Below are 18435 nucleotides of genomic sequence, written 5' to 3'. Positions count from 1 at the left end.
TTTTTTTTTATGTTTATTTTTTTAATGTTAATGAAAGTGACACCAAAAATAAGGGAACATCATTAGGAAATCCTTGGGGGGGCTGTGCCCGGGCTAAGCAAGTTTCTGATGGGCCCCGTCAAGCCCCCCCTAGCGCCGCCACTGATTAGCCTAATTCGTTTTGGCTTGCTTAGCAACTTTTATTTTTCATTCTTGTTTTCTTCTGAAACCGTTCAAAATAGCCTACAGGCCAGGTATTGTGTTTATTGTTTGTACATGATAATATTTCGCTTTATTTACCGGTGCTATTTATGAATGTAATAATGCGATTTGTGCTTATATTTTTTTAACCTAAACTACAACATAACATTAATTTAGACCTGCATACCGGTATCTAAATATGATTTAATATATTTTATGGTATATAGACCTACCACATTACCCTCCACTGGATGTAGAATGAGCAGCAATAAACTACATTTTGGCATTTTAGAATACTTCTGTGGATATTTTGGTAAAAGTAACTCAAAAGTAGTGTAACGCATTACAATTCAGAGACAGTAATATTGTAATGTAACTAATTACTTTCAAAAGACAGTAACTAGTAATATGTAATGTATTACATTTTGGAAGTAACTTGCACAACACTGCACACAGTGCATATAGGTTAAGGCAAAATGTATGTATTAATATGTTACTTTTTAAAAATTAAATCATTAAATGCCATCTTTCTGCTAGGTAGATGACAGTGACTGTAAACAGCAATGGAATTGTCTATGTATTTTTAACACAATATGATATTTCCTCACATGCTTATATCTCCTTGCATGGGTGTAGAATTCACGAGGTACTTTAAATAAAACATACATTTGTGGCAAGTGTGTTTACATAAAGATTTTCATGGGGCAGTACGTGACCCAACATTTCCATGTCAGTCAGTCACACCCATGCTCGTACTCGATGAGCTTAAAGCAACAAAAAACAAAATAATCCCAAAAATCTTTCATTAAGTCAAGCAGCATAAGTTTCATTGGCATGTGGTATCCAAATTGTGTTGCACAATGATAAATAATGTTCTACATATTTCTATTTAAACTCTTCCCATTTCTCTTTATGAATAATAAACAAGTTCTGATGGCAATTAAAATAGGCTATATGAATGTGCATGTATTTGCAGTGTGTTTTCAAAACTCTTTAGACACAGAAAGCCTGAATAGACAGATGTTGATCTGCCCACATCAGCAAGCTTGTCGTGAGCATGAGAATAGGGCGCGTGTAGAAGCTGCCTTGGCAATTTATGTATGCTACCACAGCCATGTTGTCTGTGCAAATGAGAACATGCTTGTGGTGGACCTAAGTGTATAAACACTGGAGAGCCAAATGAACTGCCTTAATCTCTAGGCAGTTTATGTGTCTCATTCTCTCCATGTTCATCCAAACACTGAAAGCCAGACAACAATCACAAAGGGCTCCCCAGCCTATGTGTCTGTTTCTGAGCACCTTGTGTGTGTAGACTTGTCCCATTGGCATGCCCTGGTAGAAATGAACTGCTCACTATACAGGGGGTCAGCACGCATTGAGCCATCGTGCAAAGCGTGACACATTGCTGTGGTAGCTGCCATCAAACCGAGCGTCCTTTGGAAGCTCTTTAGAAAGAGTGACTCTCTTCTTTGAACAGCACAAGTGAGTTCATGATAGCTTGCGTATACTGTGATAACAAGTAAGCTTGCATGGAGAGATTTGAGAGTTGAGCCCCAAAATGGAATATATTGTGTGAAGTCGGATTTTCTGTAAATTGATTGTGACCCAAAAACACCACAGATGGTTGATAAGCAGATCTTTGTGGCTGCACATCCTCTGAATGGGCCATAAGCAACCAGTCATCCAAATAATTCATAATACTTACTCCACTGAAACAAATAGTGGTGGATAAAGTACCTGAAAGCCATACTCAAGTAAAAGTACAGATATCTTACCAGAAAATGACTTTGGTATATATACAGTTGTGCTCATAAATTTATATACCCCTTGCAGAATATGCAAATATGTTAATAGTTTTAACAAAATAAGAGAGCTCATGAAAATTTCATGGTATTTAGTACTATTTGTTATTTAGTAGCATTTGTTAATGAGTGAATCACTGAATCCTTTATTCAACCGATTCGTTCAAAAAGCTGATTTATTCAATAAGTAAACACCATCCATTGCTCAGAGATGCAAAACAGTGCTCTGATCTTTGTTTGGAACTATTTTTGTTGGCAAAATTTAGCAAAAACAGAAAATATTGTGTCTAAAATGTGAGTTACTTAATGCTAACTTTATTAAACTTGTATAACATGATTATTACATTTGTTATCATGCTGATATCTGGAGAAATAAAAACGGCACTCTTTGTGTGATACAGATTAAGTTAACTATATTAAATTATATAAATATAAAAAGCATACAGAAGCATTTTTGCTGTCTACAATTTAGAATGCCTTGAATTTTGAATTTTAATAGACCAATAAAATATATGCATGCACTCTCTGGGTGTGTTTTTGTGATATACTCGATAATGTCAGATCGCACCTCATTACAACAACACCATATTATTGCAGACGGTATACTGTACATTGCACAGCACACACCAGCATCGACTTGAGTGGGAAATGAATAATCTGCGGTTGTGTGAGCACTTGTTTGCACATGAGCAAAGGTGTTTTTTAGGAGTCTAACTTGCAAGCGCGAGACCACTGATTCGTCAAACCTGCTTGCTTGCAGTCTGTGTTCTTCCGACTTTATTTTGTAGTAAGTAACGAATGCTTCTGAGAAATGTATCATAGTAAAAGTACACATTTTAATTAGGAAATGTAGTGGAGTAAATGTGAAGTTGGCAGAAATATAAAAACTCAAGTAAAATACATACTCCCAAAAAATATTTAAGTACTGTAACAAAGTATTATTACTTTGTTACATTACACCACTACAATGAAGAAGGGATAGGACAAATTTCATGCACTTTGTGAACATGCACTGAGCCAAAGTCAGCCCAAAGCAAAGAGCCGTAATCTGGTCAGCTGCACCTTTGAAAACAAACCTTGAAGCGGGGTGGCCTGCAGGTGAACTGAAATGTGTAACCATTTATCACTGCGCTGAGCACTGTATCAGTTACCTGTATCAGTTTTCAGTACAAAACACTGCTTCTTCTTTTTCCTCAGTGGCTCTGCAGAAGCGGCAGAAGCGTGTGGCAGCAGACATTGATTAGCGTGTTCAGGTGTGTCTGATTAGGGTTGGAGCTGAACTCTGCAGGACTGCGGCTTCCTAGGACCGAACTTGCCTACCCCAGGTTTAGGCATATGTGAACACGGCAATCGTGCTCGGATCTGCGCCAAAACAATCGGTCCGAGATCGCCTGAACGAGGTGGTCTCGGCTCGATTGAAAATGAACTCTGGAGCAGTTCGATTGTAGTGAGAAAGCAATCCAATCTAACGGACCAACGAACCAGGCTATATCACAATGTATAATGGGTAATTACGTAAGTTCCGTGAAAAGCATTAGCTTTGTTGTTTTGCTAATACTTCAAAATGAACCTGTGATTGTCTGTGGCTGAGCACGTCTTCGCCATTCAAAATCAAAGCGCAATTTTTCTTTTTATAATGCCGTCTTATTGCTCTTCTTCCTAGTATGTGAATTTTAAAAATGTTTTCCAGATTAATCATGAACTCCTGCTCAAAGTGATAAATTAATATAACGACATCTACAAAAAAAAAACAATAAGCCCGCGAAGCTGTTGTCATTCCACCCTGACAGATGACAGCCGACAGCTAAGTGGAATCCCGGAAAATAAACCGTGAAACTTTGACCAATGAGAGTTTACTCTCGTGTGACTTGTATTAACAAATTTGGTCCGTTTAGAAACATTGCCATGTGAAAGCGTACCGCATCAAGAATAAAAAGCAACATTGTAATAATTTTAATCCCTGTTTCGGAACAAAGCAATCGATCTACAAGTGTGAAAGCACCCTTAGATGAGATCAGAATCAGAATCAGAATGAGCTTTATTGCTGGGTATGTTAACACATACTGAGGAATTTGTTTTAGTGACAGAAGCTCCACAGTGCAACAGAATGACAGTGACAAGACAGGACACAGATAATAAAAAGTATAATATAAAAATAGGCAATGTACAAAAAAGCAAAACACAATATATAATATAGACAATTTTGTATGTACAGGTATGATATGTGCAAATTTGAAATGTAAATAAATAAGTATGTGTTAAATAAATAATGTATACTAGTGATGTGTGTTCCACGATTATTGATAGGTGTTTATGAGATGGATTGCCAGAGGAAAGAAACTGCTCCTGTGTCTGGTCGTTCTGGTGCTCAGTGCTCTGTAGCGTCGACCAGATGGCAACAGTTCAAAGAGGGAGTGTGCTGGATGTGAGGGGTTCAGAGTGATTTTGCTAGCCCTTTTGCTCACTCTGGATGAGTACAGTTCTTGGAGAGAAGGGAGGGTTGTGCCAGTGATTCGCTCAGCAGTCCGGACTATCCTCTGTAGTCTTCTGAGGTCAGATTTGGTAGCTGAGCTGAACCAGACAGTTATAGAAATGCAGAGGACAGATTCAATGATGGCGGAGTAGAACTGTTTCAGCAGCTCTTGAGGCAGGTTGTACTTCCTTCGCCAGCTGAGGAAGTTGTCTCTGTCTCTGGTGGGATATATAATATGCTGTCTGTATTTTGGCAGTTCACGGGAAAGATTTGCTTTATTAAAGTCCTCAAGAATGATTATAACAGAGTCTGGGTATTGTTGTTCTGTGTCTGTGATCTGATCAGCGAGTTTCTGTAAAGCTGAGCTCACGTGTGCTTGCAGAGGAATGTAAACACTCACAAGAATGAATGAGCAAAACTCCTGTGGCGAATAGAACGGCTTGCAGTTAACGAAGAGCACTTCTAGATCGGGACAACGCATCTTCTTTAACGCTGTTATCTGTACACCACCTTTCGTTGATGTAAAAACATGAGAGATATGAGATTCTCATATATCTCTCATTTTAGTATCAACAGCATCTCAGATGTTTCTCCTAAGTAGAAATAGAAGTAGACACAAATGAGACATGATAAATATTTGAGAAAAAAAGAGTCAAAAATAAGAATGTGGTGGAAGAAACATAGAGACATCTTTAACAGCTTTAAAGGAGACCATTGTGAGAATGTTAGAGTTTTTGTCTCAGGAGACAAGTTTGAGAAGCAGGAGACTCAAACATAAATCACCATTCGATCTTAAAGTAACCTCATTTCTGTCCAGGAAAACGAAATATTTGAGATGTTAAAGAGATCTCACTTTTGATTTTTCTCTCCTATGGGCGTAAACAGAGCAAAGTAACTCCGGCTACAATGTTCTTCTGAAAGATGCATAAAGTTTTGTTTATTAACCTCTACAGCACTAAAAAGTTATATTGTGTACTTTTAAAAATATGTAATCCTTTGAAAAAAGCTGCTACCAGAAGTCATAAAAAAAATGATATAGTTGCAAATTAAGTAAATGAGCTGTGTTTAACGTAATGACATTGATCAAAAATACAATAAAGTTAATCAATATGTTAATTCCTTAAATTTAATATCCATACATTAAAAAGGGTTTCATAAACATTTGTACATCCGTAAAGTTGTTTTATATGTGAGAAGTTGTCAATAGATCAATATCATTTTAAAGCCATGTTTCTAGCATTTGTAAAACTGCATTTTTCCATCTCAAAAATATATCTAATTTACGACCTATGCTCTCAATGTCAAATGCAGAAATGTTAATCCATGCGTTCCATCTCAAGGTTAGATTATTGTAATGCTTTATTGGGTGGTTGTTCCGAACGCTTAATAAACAAACTTCAGCTGGTCCAAAATGCAGCAGCTAGAGTTCTTACTATACAAAATTGGACATTTTCAATCGTTTCACAAATAATGTTCTAACTCCTGTTTAGAAGCTGTTATTTGAAAGATTGTTTTTTTCTGGTACTTTTTGGCATGTAGTGGCATCAAACAAAGTAAATTCCAGAGAGTTGAGCCTAACAGAACCTGAATTACAGAATTTCAAAAAAATACATTGATTTAAAACTCCAAAATCGCCTATGTTTTTTTTGTGTTTATTGTAATATTTGAAAAATATATAAGGTTATTTATAAAGAATTCCACTCATATTTTGTAGTTCAAAGGGTTTTATTTACAATGAAACCATTTTTTTTCATTTCCTCCATTGTATGTGTGCAGGGCAAACATTTGAATTTGAGTATGAAAAATGTAGGCGAAAATACCAAAAACGTCCCCGAGAATTAATTTATTAACTAATGTTTAACTAATGAACCTTATTGTAAAGTGTTACCCTATTTTCCTAATTAATGCTGTACAGTTGCTTTGACACAATCTGTATTGTTAAAAGCGTTATATAAATAAAGGTGACTTGACTTTTAGAATCTATGCAAACTTAAGTAATTAGACGTGTGGTAGAAGCCATTCACAGTGATTTTACAAGATTGCACCAACTCTAAGTGAATCCAGGATTTATAAAATGCAGTTGTAACATAAAACTATTAACTCATCTTTTATATACCTTTATTGCTAGAGAAGGAATGTAGACCAATTTAGCTCTAACAATTTGAATAAAATACTTTTTACAGAAACATACGTATTATATTATCATCAAAAATAAGCACATATATGTGAACACTTGGTTGGATCTTAACACAAATTTGCTTCCCTAGACTTTGGGAGTGTAGCGTCTGCGTAGGATCATGCATGATAGTTGGACTGTTTATGGCTTAAAAGACCCCTTTTAGCCTTTTGACATTTGCATATAAATTACAGTTCTGGTCAGGAACTTTACGTTCGTATAAGGGGTGTAAATTGCCAAATGGTTCTTCGCCGTCAAGTAAGATTAGAACCAGCCCCACGAGCATCCTGCAATCTGATTTCAAACACATTCCACAAAAAGCTGTAGATGGCCAAACGAACACACACACACACACATAAAGACATTTCTTTATTTTAGACTATAATTAATCAGTTATAATTGTATCTGGTATATGCATGTGGTGTGTACATTCCCTTGTTAGATTAGATGAGTTACCACTCGTTATTTGTATTAGTTAAAGCCATAAAACACTTATATTCAGGTGTATGTATGTATCTTTGGTTTAATCTATTCCAGATTATTGTTTCTTGGTATCAATGTTACCTGTTCTTCATTTCTCGGACAATGACGTACAGTATGTGATTGTGAAACACATCATATGACTCGTACGATATTTTGGGTTAAAACTACGGATATTCCAGACCGGCCATAAAGCATGCAAATGAGCCATAAAACAAGAGACAAAGAAAGATTCTCCCGCTCAAAATCCATGGCTCTCATTGGCCAGCACACACAGAATAGAAATTCTCAAAAGCGATCAGCCCAAAATAACTTTGCTCAGAAAACTTCTTCTTCGTTTGAGACAACACCTTTCAGGACTCTCAAGACCTTCCTCTTGAGTTTTATTTTCCGGCAGTTTTTACTTTCAAGTAACGTTAGTCGCTGTGGACTTCTTCTTCAGAAGAACCAGAAGTAAAAACTTCCAGCTGACTGCTCACGAACTCATCAAAAGACCTCCGTTATCTACCGCATCAGGACTCTTTTTCAGCAATCGAAAACCAATGCAAGTAACCGCTTAAAATTATTCAGATGCGTGTTTAAATCTCAGTCCCTTTTAAGGTGATTATTGGATTCTTTGATGATTTTCCATGGTTGTGGTTAAGTGATGTGAAATACTGCCATTCTTTTCTATTCTCTATCTTTTCCTTACTTTGTTTCATTCTGTGTATATATGTTTTAGTTAGTTATATGTTAGATATAGTTTCATTTTATTAAATCCCTTATATTCACAACGAATTGTCTCTGTTTACTGTTCACAGTTCCAAGTCAATGAATGTTTGAACCCTTGCTACATTTGGCTAAGAATTACTGCTAGCACTGCACAAAGAAGGACAGTTTATTGTTCCGTGGCCAGAAAATAAATATTCCTTGAATTGATAAATGATTATATTGTCTGCTCGGTGGACGGACAGATCAAATAATTGTAATATTGATTCTGCTACAGTTAATTCGAAGATATAATCTAAATATTTATTATGAATCATAACCAGTTATAATTCGTCATAAATATTCCCCTTTTTAGAGCTAATAAATAATAATAAACGTTACAGGAGCCTTCACACAACTTTTAGTTTCTCATAAATCTATTGAATTATTTTTTTTAACTCATTCAAAAGCTAAAGGTTGCTCTGCTTAAGTTCTGTCACGAGCTATCAAGGTTAAAACTGTTCAAGATGTCAGTCAAAAAAAAAAAGTTCTCCACCCCTCAGGGGTCTCATAGATGCTTTTCTTCTCACTCTGAGAGCTCCCATGAAAGTAGGTGTTTATGGTGGTTGCTGAAGTACTTTGTTAGGTGGCTTATACCTGGAGTGTCTATGTGCCTCCTGCAATGGGAAAGGGAGGTATTAGACAACCAATCTAACAGCATTTTGAATCATTCATAGCTTACAGCCTGTACAGCACGTAGCACCATTAGCCAAGACCCACCCAGAACATTTAGACACTTGGGCTTCCAGAGACCTCTGGGGTGGGTGGAGGACAATCACAAACTACATCTGTTATCAGCATCCAAACCTTAAAAGCACAACTTCCTCTAGGGCAGTCTGAGGTATTTGAAAAAGGAAGTGCCTTTCCCTGCTCAGCTCTACTAAACAGTGGAGAGCCATGTGATATGATCACACTTATATAATTCTCATTCTCAAAAATGACTGGAACAGATTCATTTGCAGAGGTAGCGGTTATTATGTCCAGATACCAGCATGAGTACACATTTCTCACAAGTTGACTCCCAAATTCACACACTGCCTGAGAAACTTCTCATTTGCAATGTTAATTTAACCAGGCCAGATTTTTGCAATAATGCCATATGATAGCAAGTCGCAATGCTAACCTGCTAACAGCTACATGAGACCAGCGTGGTCCTTTACAGGCGGCTCCTACATCAGAGCAGGGAGTGGCAGTGTTAACTTGGTCTCTATGTTTACATATCTGAGCCATCTGGGGCCCGTTCTTTGTATGTCGCTAACTCAGTTAGCTGGATTTGATTGTTGACAATTTGTCATGATCTTGGATTATTTGGTTCTTCTAAGCTCATCCTGGACTTGCTGTCATAGCAACAGGTTCGTAAACTTAAACCTGCTCGGGAGCAGGCTTATTTCATGTAAACAGGATTAGATTGCATATTTTTAAGTGGAATTTATATTTAAAATCTGTCCCAGCCACTGCTACCTTATTACAAGAGTACCCTACTAATCCGGGGGCAATCATTTTTTAAAATAATAATAATTAAAAAAATTAATTTGATATATTATAATAATATTATAATGTTGTGTAATCTATAATACTACAGTATACTGTAGACACAGCCAGTTTTACTTATTGAAATATTTATTTGTGATAAAATAATTACTTTATAATTGTATTAGAGTCTTTCACACATGCTACACAGTTAATCTGAGTGGTGCATTAATTTGAGTGCTGACAGCTATTATGGGAGTGGCTTGATGGAACGCAGGAGACGCAGATAACATAATCTTGACCCTTAAGAAACTTGAATTAATGTTGACACATAACAAATCTGCTTCAAAGATAAAATTACATGAATTGCTAATTACAACATTGAAATAAGTAGAATATAAATAATTGCAAAAATATATAAAATAATAATAATAATAAATAAAATAATTGAAACAGTGCACATTTCATTATAACATTTATGTAGTTTTGTTCACTTGGCTGTTTCATTATAAAGGTCCAGAAATTTGTTACGTTTTTCGTCAGATGTCTTTTTAAGTTATATGATGTCACTGCGTTGCTGTCTTGCCGCCAACAAATCGCTGCATTGCTGATCGTGTTTTCGAGTATCGATACATCTGCCCTTTATGGGGTACACGAGAGCACACAGTAATTTTAGACAACTTAATCATAACAAATCTGCTTCAAAGATAAAATTACATGAATTGCTAATTACAACATTGAATTAAGTAGAGCCTGTACAAATACTAGAAATCGTGAATATAAATAATTGCAAAAATATATAAAATAATAATAATAATAAATAAAATAATTGAAACAGTGCACATTTCATTATAACATTTATGTAGTTTTGTTCACTTGGCTGTTTCATTATAAAGGTCCAGAAATTTGTTACGTTTTTCGTCAGATGTCTTTTTAAGTTATATGATGTCACTGCGTTGCTGTCTTGCCGCCAACAAATCGCTGCATTGCTGATCGTGTTTTCGAGTATCGATACATCTGCCCTTTATGGGGTACACGAGAGCACACAGTAATTTTAGACAACTTAATCCAGATATTTGAATCAAATCCACAAATTCGTTTGAAGAACCAAATTAGCCAGAGATCAGTTTTCACAGTTAGAAGATCTGGCGTCTTTCAAATCATCTCAGATGTATTAAGCGAGGTACGAAGAACGGGCCCCTGAACTTTGTATCACAAATCCAGCTGTCTTCCTCTGACCCCTTTGCCACTTGTGTGAAAGAATATTATGCAAGTTTTTATGGATCGCTAGTCAGTGCAAAGAAAGAAATTGTTTCCACCATCTGTTCCTGGCAGTGTTATGTTAGATCAAAAAAGGTGAAAGTAAATGAGTGGCAAAGGAATAGAAGCAGCAGTGAGGCTGGAATCATATGTGCCTGTTGCCTGAATTATTTTAATCCACCATGTTGAAGCCAAAGACATTCAATTAGCAGCCAATTAGCCTCTGCATTTAATCCACAGGAAATTAATGAAATGAGAGGATGGTGTATAATTCTACTTGGTGTATTATTTCACTTGGGGTGGAATAAAATGGCTTTGTAAGTTCAATAAAAACAAAAACAAAAAAATCTAATGGTAATAGTGTTGAATTGGCCTCTTATATTTGCCTCATAAAAGCTGAACAACCAGAAATGACATACTTCATATGCACGGTTTGTCTTTGCAGAGCTTGAAGCAAAGGAGGCTTGTGATTGGCTTCATGCAGCTGGTTTTCCTCAGTATGCACAGATATTCACTGGTAAATATTTATTTTTAACATTTCTCATTGCATACTTTAACCATGTGTCCTAATCAGTATCCAAAAACTGGACTGAAGAAAATGTCCAAGTACTTACAGAAATAATTACCCAATTAAAAGTAATAATCTTAATAGTTACCATAAGTATTAAATGAAGAAAAAAAGTATATATAAATAAATTATAAAATGTATAACATTTTAATGATTAGATTATTATCATAATTTGATAACTTTGCGAAACACAGAACAAACAGGTGTTACTTCCCACCACTGGTCCAAATAAACTGCAAATATTATTTTACTGCAATTCAATTTACTTTGTTTGCCTTCCAGATTGCTGTTTTCCCCTTGACATAGACTGGGCAAAGAGTTATCATGAATTTCTCAATCAAGATGCTTTAGATTCTTTCTGCAGGTAGTGCTTTTTACTCCTCGGGTAGTTGAGTGCATGCAGGGGTGTAAATTTTGTCTAACAGTAGGGGGGAACAATAAACATAAAATTTCTCAAGAGCAATTTTTGAAGGGGACACAAATAATACAGCTACAATTGTACTTGTAAGGATATGTATAAACAGAGGAATGGCTTACTCCCATTAGTGCAGCAGGGAGACTGTGCCAAATTAGACAACTTCAAGCTGTTGTGGTTGCGCCTTGACAGCGGTCGTCTCTGTTGTAGACATTACTATCTGTCACAGTGTTGCCAAGTGCGCGGATTTCCCTTGGAATTGGGCTACTTTATCACTGTTGCCGTGGGTGGTTTTTCATGTCCGCAGGTTGAAGCGACCCCAATAACATGTATTTTAGCCCCTGGAAAGTGATTTCTACCGGGGGACCCCCTCGAAATGCTGATAGATTGGGCTAGTTTTGAGTAGCAACTGGGCGGGTTTTGTAATGACAACCTGGCAACCCTTTTCCTCAAGCAGGTAACGTTATTGTTGCTAACATAGCGGACTCATCGAAAAATACATTGGCATCATCTGTATTAAAGAGAAAAAAATAATCACTTCATCCGATGATTAAGTGAATAAAATATCCTTGACAGCCTTACTTACTGGAGTTCCACAACTATCGGCGTTGTTCTCTCTCACCGGACCTGTGTGTGTGTAGGTGATGCAAAAGAGAAAAGCAGGTTTGGACCAAAGCACTGTGAGGCAAGGGAGGTGGAGACTTAAAACGCATTTTTGCCCCGTTTGTGTTGTTTTACTACTTAAACAATTATTTAAAGTATAAAACATTGTTATTTACAATGCACAGCGTGGTTTTTAATCATATTTTGATTAAAATAATCCCCCCCCCCATGTTGTCTTCCTGTTTGAGATCAATGTTTTATTTTGCTTTCAGGAGATTAAGTACCTTAAACAAGTGTGTGGAGATAAAGCTGGAGTTGAGCCAATCCAAAAGAAGGGTGAGTGAGAGAAAACTCTGGAGAAGATGCATGTAAACACTGTGTATAAACAAAAGAAGCCTAGGTAAAAATTTTCTTATCCCTATTCTTTGCTGTGTATAACAAACAATTTTGTACATGTAGGGAGATGAAGAGGAGGATGAAGACCTCTATGCCATTAGCCAAAAATGGTAATTCGACAGGAAGAGCAAACGCTGGATCCGTGTGGATGACAATGAGCTACTGTAGTCACTGAACTGCCCCATTACAAGACTGAGGAGATCCAAAAGCTCTGAGGCCTCTTTTACTGATAGTGGGGAGTGCCTTGAGCTTTGTTCCACACATAGCTCAAGTAATGCTGACAGCGATGGGGGAAGCACTTCCAACAAAATGGCAGAGGAACCAGAAACAAGTCGTAGCTCCTCCAGATGCTACTTGAATTTTAAGCCCCAATCTCCTGACACTGCATTCAGCAGACCTCCATCTCCCTGTGAACATCCCATTTTGAGCAGTGAAGAGTGCCTTCCTAAAAAGCCTCCAGTGGAAAAAGGCAAACGCCTTCTACGGAAGATGGAGAAACTTACAATTGAAAGGAAGCATGCTAAAGCCACACACCCAAAGTGGGAAAGCCAGATTTGTCATAAGCGGACCAATTATCCAGGAAAGTTTTGGTGAAGAAAAGCTGAAGCATCTTCAGTGTCTAGACTTAGCGAGGCTCCAGGACAAGACTGCAATACTTGCATCCTGCTCATCACCCTCTCGATCAAGTAGCAGTCCCTCAGAAAGCAGCTGTGAGGTCAGTACACCAAGCCCTGTGACGAAGGTGCGCAGCAACTGCAAACACCATGACAATGTCCCAGATCCTATGCAGATTTTAGATGATGACATCTTCTCAGCTTTGGACAGTGTAATGGAACGCATTTGTGGCCTGTAACAGTTGGTAACCTCTTGGACAGACAAGTTGTCAGAGGACGGAGATTCAGATTTTTCCCACTCAGGTTCTCCCTCACCCACCTCTCTGACTGATATTCACCTTGTGATCAAAGCGCCAGAAGAGACAAATGAAGCTGCCCTAGAGGATGCATACAACAAGATCATACTGATCGGTAAGTGACACAAATTACCATTTCATTGAGGCAGCTGGGACAAAAAAAGTGTCTGATCTAATTTATGATACATTCAAGGGATCTAGAATATACATTTCTCTCATTCAATCAAGGGTGAATCCTTGCAAGACCATTAATCATGCACTGACAAAGCGTATCTATACAAAAGTTGGTTGATTTCCTACATTTCAGAATACAGAGGCCTCACTGGTTCAGTTCACAGATGCTTTCACTGAGTAACCCCAGCACAGGCATACAGGCAAAATCAGCACCACATGTCTCCATGCTGCAAAGGCTGAGCTTTCTCAGGCTTACAGCTCTGATGGACAAGCACTCACCCTTCAGCAAACAAGGCTGGAACTGGTAAGGCGGGGTTATGAAGAAAAGCAGTGAGGGGAAGAGGGATAGATATAATTTGGTCAAAGCAGCTTGCTTAAAAAAAGACAATGAGAGAGGAAAAAAGGAAAGAGTTAGATTCCTGCTGTTTACAGATTCATTCATTATTTATCTTGAGTTGCAAAATCTCTCAGCAGACAAAATAGACAATGTTTTAAGAGTGCTGAGTTCAAAATGGTTAAGTGAAAACAAGGGTGAACCCTCTCACACCACAGGCTGCATGACTTGCTGACTTGACTTGCTGTAGTTTGTCTTGAATAATCATGTTCACAAGAACATAATTGTTTAAACAACTCGATAAGTGCAATGCAATTAAAAAATATTTTAGTGATTGACAACACTTCCTGCAAGACACCTCACATGAAGCAATTTCATTATGCTTAACTTCTTGATCAGATCATTAATAGGAAATATTTGCCTTTTACTAACTATTTTTATGCCCTAAATATTTTAACCCAAACCTGAGAAATAAGCTCCCCATAGAGCAACTAATAATATGTTTAATATTATTTATTGTATAGTTACCTGGACACACACGCACACACAAAATTAGTTTGAGGCAATAATAATTGACTTTTTGGGAAATGAGCAATGGGGCTGTTTGTTTTAACAACCATTGAGCTTAACTACAAAAGTTACAAAGCTCTTAAGTCTACCCTACTCTATTCACATTAATCACTTACTTAAGCATTCAGCATCCTTACTGTGAGTCAGCTTACTTGGATATTAGATAACTAATTCATTCAAAACTTCTCTCTCTCGTTTCTTTTACAATAAACAATATGTGAGATTGGTTATTGCAAATATGTATACAATGCAGAGCCTCTTGAATCTAAACAATCACATTAAGTCACTAGGGGAACATAATTGAGTTTAAAGGTGACATATCATGAAAATCTGACTTTTCCGGGTTTAAAGTGCTATAATCAGGTCTCCGGTGCATCTACCAACATAGGAAACGTGAAAAAGATTAACCAAGTCACTTTGTTTTGGTAAGCCTTTTTCTGCAAGTGTCTGAAAAAACGATCGCGTCTGATTTCGCTCCCCTAGTGACATTGCAAATGGATCTCATTATAATATTACCGCCCCTTAATCTGTAAATTTATTTTCCATGTGCTGCCATTTTGATTTCACAAGCGACAACGGTGTACCAGTTTTAATGCCATGGCGAAAGTTTGAGCAAAACATGCTAACTGTTCTGACTTTGGCTGCACAGACGAGCACAGAACACTATTTAGAGTCCCAGCCTCAGAGGAGACAACAGAGCAGTGGATTTATTGATTTATTTACTGTATATTGCTGCCACACAGATCTAAAATAAACATGCGATTTATTTCCCAGCTGTTTACCTTCACAGATATAACTGACTGTTTTTGTAGTTCATGTGTGTTTTTAACGTAAACTTGTGTGTGAATGAGAATTTAGTTTAGTACTCACATGGTTTCTTTCTGTACGTGTGCTTTGGATGTGTGCACTCAGAAAAACATATATCAGAAGTTTAAACTAATATGGTTTAAAACGCATGATTTCAGTGCGACAAACATGATAATCTGAACCAAAACAGATGTTTTTTTAGCAGGTACCAGCTGTAATGGCGCAGCCCTGTTCTGGAAAAGGGGGCGGGGAGCTGCAGCTCATTTGCATTTAAAGAGACAGGCACGAAAAACAGCGTGTTTTTTCTTCCACTCAAAATGGGCATTTTCAAAATGATATAATAAATGATCTGTGGGGTATTTTGAGCTGATACTTCACAGACAGATTCTGGGGACACCAGATACTTATATTACATATTGTAAAAAGGGGCGTAATATGTCTCCTTTAAAGAATAAGGTGGATATTGATATTGTCTGTAATTGAATGACCCAGCTTGATGTTGAGGAGAGTAATGTTAGAAGAAAACTGAAGGGGTAATTGAGGCTAAAGCTATCAAGAGAAACTAAACTGTATGAAATTTTGAAAATACAGTTTTTGTCAAGTTAGTTAGCTCTGGCAAAACCAAATTTAATTGGCTTTGAAGTTATATCTCAAGGTCCTTGAACCTGATTTATATAGAAATAATGAGAAGCAGGCCTTAAATTGATGTCAGGTTATTTTTTTCTACTACATAGCCTATAGTCATTGTAGCAAGTTCACTGTCTAATGAAAATAGGCCTTCCAGAATGGAAATCAATATGGGTTTGCTAAAAGAAAAGGATAGTTTGAGATTCATCGTAAGCCTTTCACCAGCAGGCCAATCACTACATTCATTTTAATTGCTTTATGTCTTTACTACTGTATTCCTCCAACTCAGAGAGGTTAAAAAAAACAAGAAGCTTATTACAACAAACAAATGAAATGCCAGTTCAACACATGCAAACATTTATCACTGATGCGCATGAGGGCCTCACAATACTGCTAATATGTTTATTGTGATATGCTACTTATACATTCAATTTAGCGCAATTCTACATTATCTCAGACAAATATAGCTAGCTATGTGTTCCTGTGGCTCAGTGGTAGAGTATTGCGTTAACAGTGCAAGTAAACAAAATTTACAGCGTAACTTTTTTGGAATTATAGTGTACCTGTTCAGTACCTCTGTGTAGATATAAGGGAACAATATGCAATGTTTGGGGAATAAAGGGGTAATGACCTGTAAAATTACAAATTATTTCTAGTGTTGACCTAACAACAATCTTATAATTGCAAGCGATTTAGCAAAAACATACACTATGTACTTTTTTATAGCCTACACATATAAAACAAGCTGGTAATTGTTTCAATCCAAACACTCGGTTGAGAATGCTGGGTTAGAAAGCTGACTTTGTTTGACCCCAATTGGGTTAATATCAGTAATAAGTAATCCAACAGTGCTGGGTTAGGAATGTGGAGCAAGTCTTGTGAGTTCAAAAACGTGAACGAATGTGTGTGCGACGAAATCCGTGTCTGCAGTGCTTAAGATGGGAACGTGTGGAAAATAGGAGAAAACTAATCGTCTAAATAGACAAGGGACAACTTTGAAACTGTTTGGAGTGTGTTCCTTTAAAACTGGAGTGAATGTGGTGATCGGGAACTGGAAATAGCTGGAATGGCGCTTGAGGCGATCGAGTCAGTGTTTGCAGCACTCATAATAGGAATATGTGTCGAAAATACAAGAAAACTAATCGAAGCGAAGAGTATGTTCTCACAACATTGAGCGGTGACTGATGAGTGGTATAGCCGGGAACTGAACTAGTCAAAATGATGCTTGAAGACTTGGATCAAAACGATAAAATCAAAGACGGTAAAATCCTATCAGTTCGCTATAATACACAGTTTAATCTTGACTTTCAGTGTTTATTACTGTGTGGTTATTGGCGTGATGGTTTGGCCATAATAGTTTAGCTTCGTCAGTGGGTGAAAAACATGAACAACTTGAACAAAATCTTAAATTTGTTCTTAAACAAGCTTTTCAAAAGAATTTTGTTTAACTATATAAGCTATATGGGAAGTATGGAGTTGCTTTGCTTTTTCTGAACTGATGTAATAACTTTTAATCTTTTATTATCTGTTGCCTGTGATGTTACTGTTGTCATATTGTGTGCGATTTTAATTTAAAAACCCATTTTGGGTTCATTTAACCCAGCAATAGGCCTATAGTAAATTTCAAACAATATTTGAATTAAATATGTTTATTGATATATTACCTGATATATAATGTATGTATGACCTACTGTATAAACAATAGTTTCAGAGCAATTTGTTGTAGCCATTTACCCTGTATTTACATGTTACAAGGGGGGAACAAGCACCACTTTAAATTACAGCGTGGAACTGTTGTATTTACCCTGTAACTACATAGAACAAGGGAGGAACAAGCACCACTTTAATTTACATCCCGCAACTGTTGTATTTACACTGTAACTACATGGAACAAGGGGGGGACAAGCACCACTTTAAATTACAGCCCGCAAATGTTGTATCTATCCTGTAAGTACATAGAACAAGGGTGTAACGCCCCTGTGGACTGTTTATTGTGGTTTCTTCCCCTTTTGTTGGTTTAGCCCGTACTAATCATTAGTTAATTACCCTCATTGTGCTCACCTGTCTGCCACTAATTATCCACCCTATATTAGTTCCTTTCTGTCTGAGCTTTAGTTGTTGGTTATTGTGAATGTAACCCCGAGTGTGTGTGTGTGTGTGTCTCACCTACCTGAATCTGCCTTGTTGTGTCTACATTAAAAGTCATTATTGGAATCCTTGTCGTCCTGCCTGCCTCCACACACCGTGTCGTGACAGAATAACTGACCTTAAGTAAAGTATAGCGGCGCCTTTCCCCTCGTTTGTTTTACCGGTTTTTGTCAGTTTTTATTTTCGTGTTATGGATTACCCCGCCTTCCAAATCCTCCTGCTGGAGCAGGGGGAACGCTCTCTTGAGGACCACACGAACGACTTTCTGTCCCTGGCTCACCTCACGCACTACCCG

At 37.2% G+C, this 18435-nt stretch overlaps 1 long non-coding RNA gene across 1 annotated transcript in view; it reads right to left on the bottom strand.

The window, feature by feature from the left end:
* Nucleotides 1-8885: 8885 nt before the first annotated feature.
* LOC107564506 (uncharacterized) overlaps nucleotides 8886-18435 on the bottom strand; it is a 23368-nt gene continuing 13818 nt past the window's right edge. Inside the window, exon 3 of the long non-coding RNA XR_001606242.1 lies at nucleotides 8886-8896. This is a non-coding gene — a long non-coding RNA (uncharacterized lncRNA). The remainder of the gene's footprint in view (nucleotides 8897-18435) is intronic.

This window comes from Sinocyclocheilus grahami, unplaced genomic scaffold, assembly GCF_001515645.1.
Source record: "Sinocyclocheilus grahami isolate Dianchi unplaced genomic scaffold, SAMN03320097.WGS_v1.1 scaffold942.1, whole genome shotgun sequence".
Classification (NCBI taxonomy): domain Eukaryota; kingdom Metazoa; phylum Chordata; class Actinopteri; order Cypriniformes; family Cyprinidae; genus Sinocyclocheilus; species Sinocyclocheilus grahami.
The sequence above is the reverse complement of the archived record's forward strand: the minus strand, read 5'-3'. Positions and strand labels throughout refer to the sequence as shown.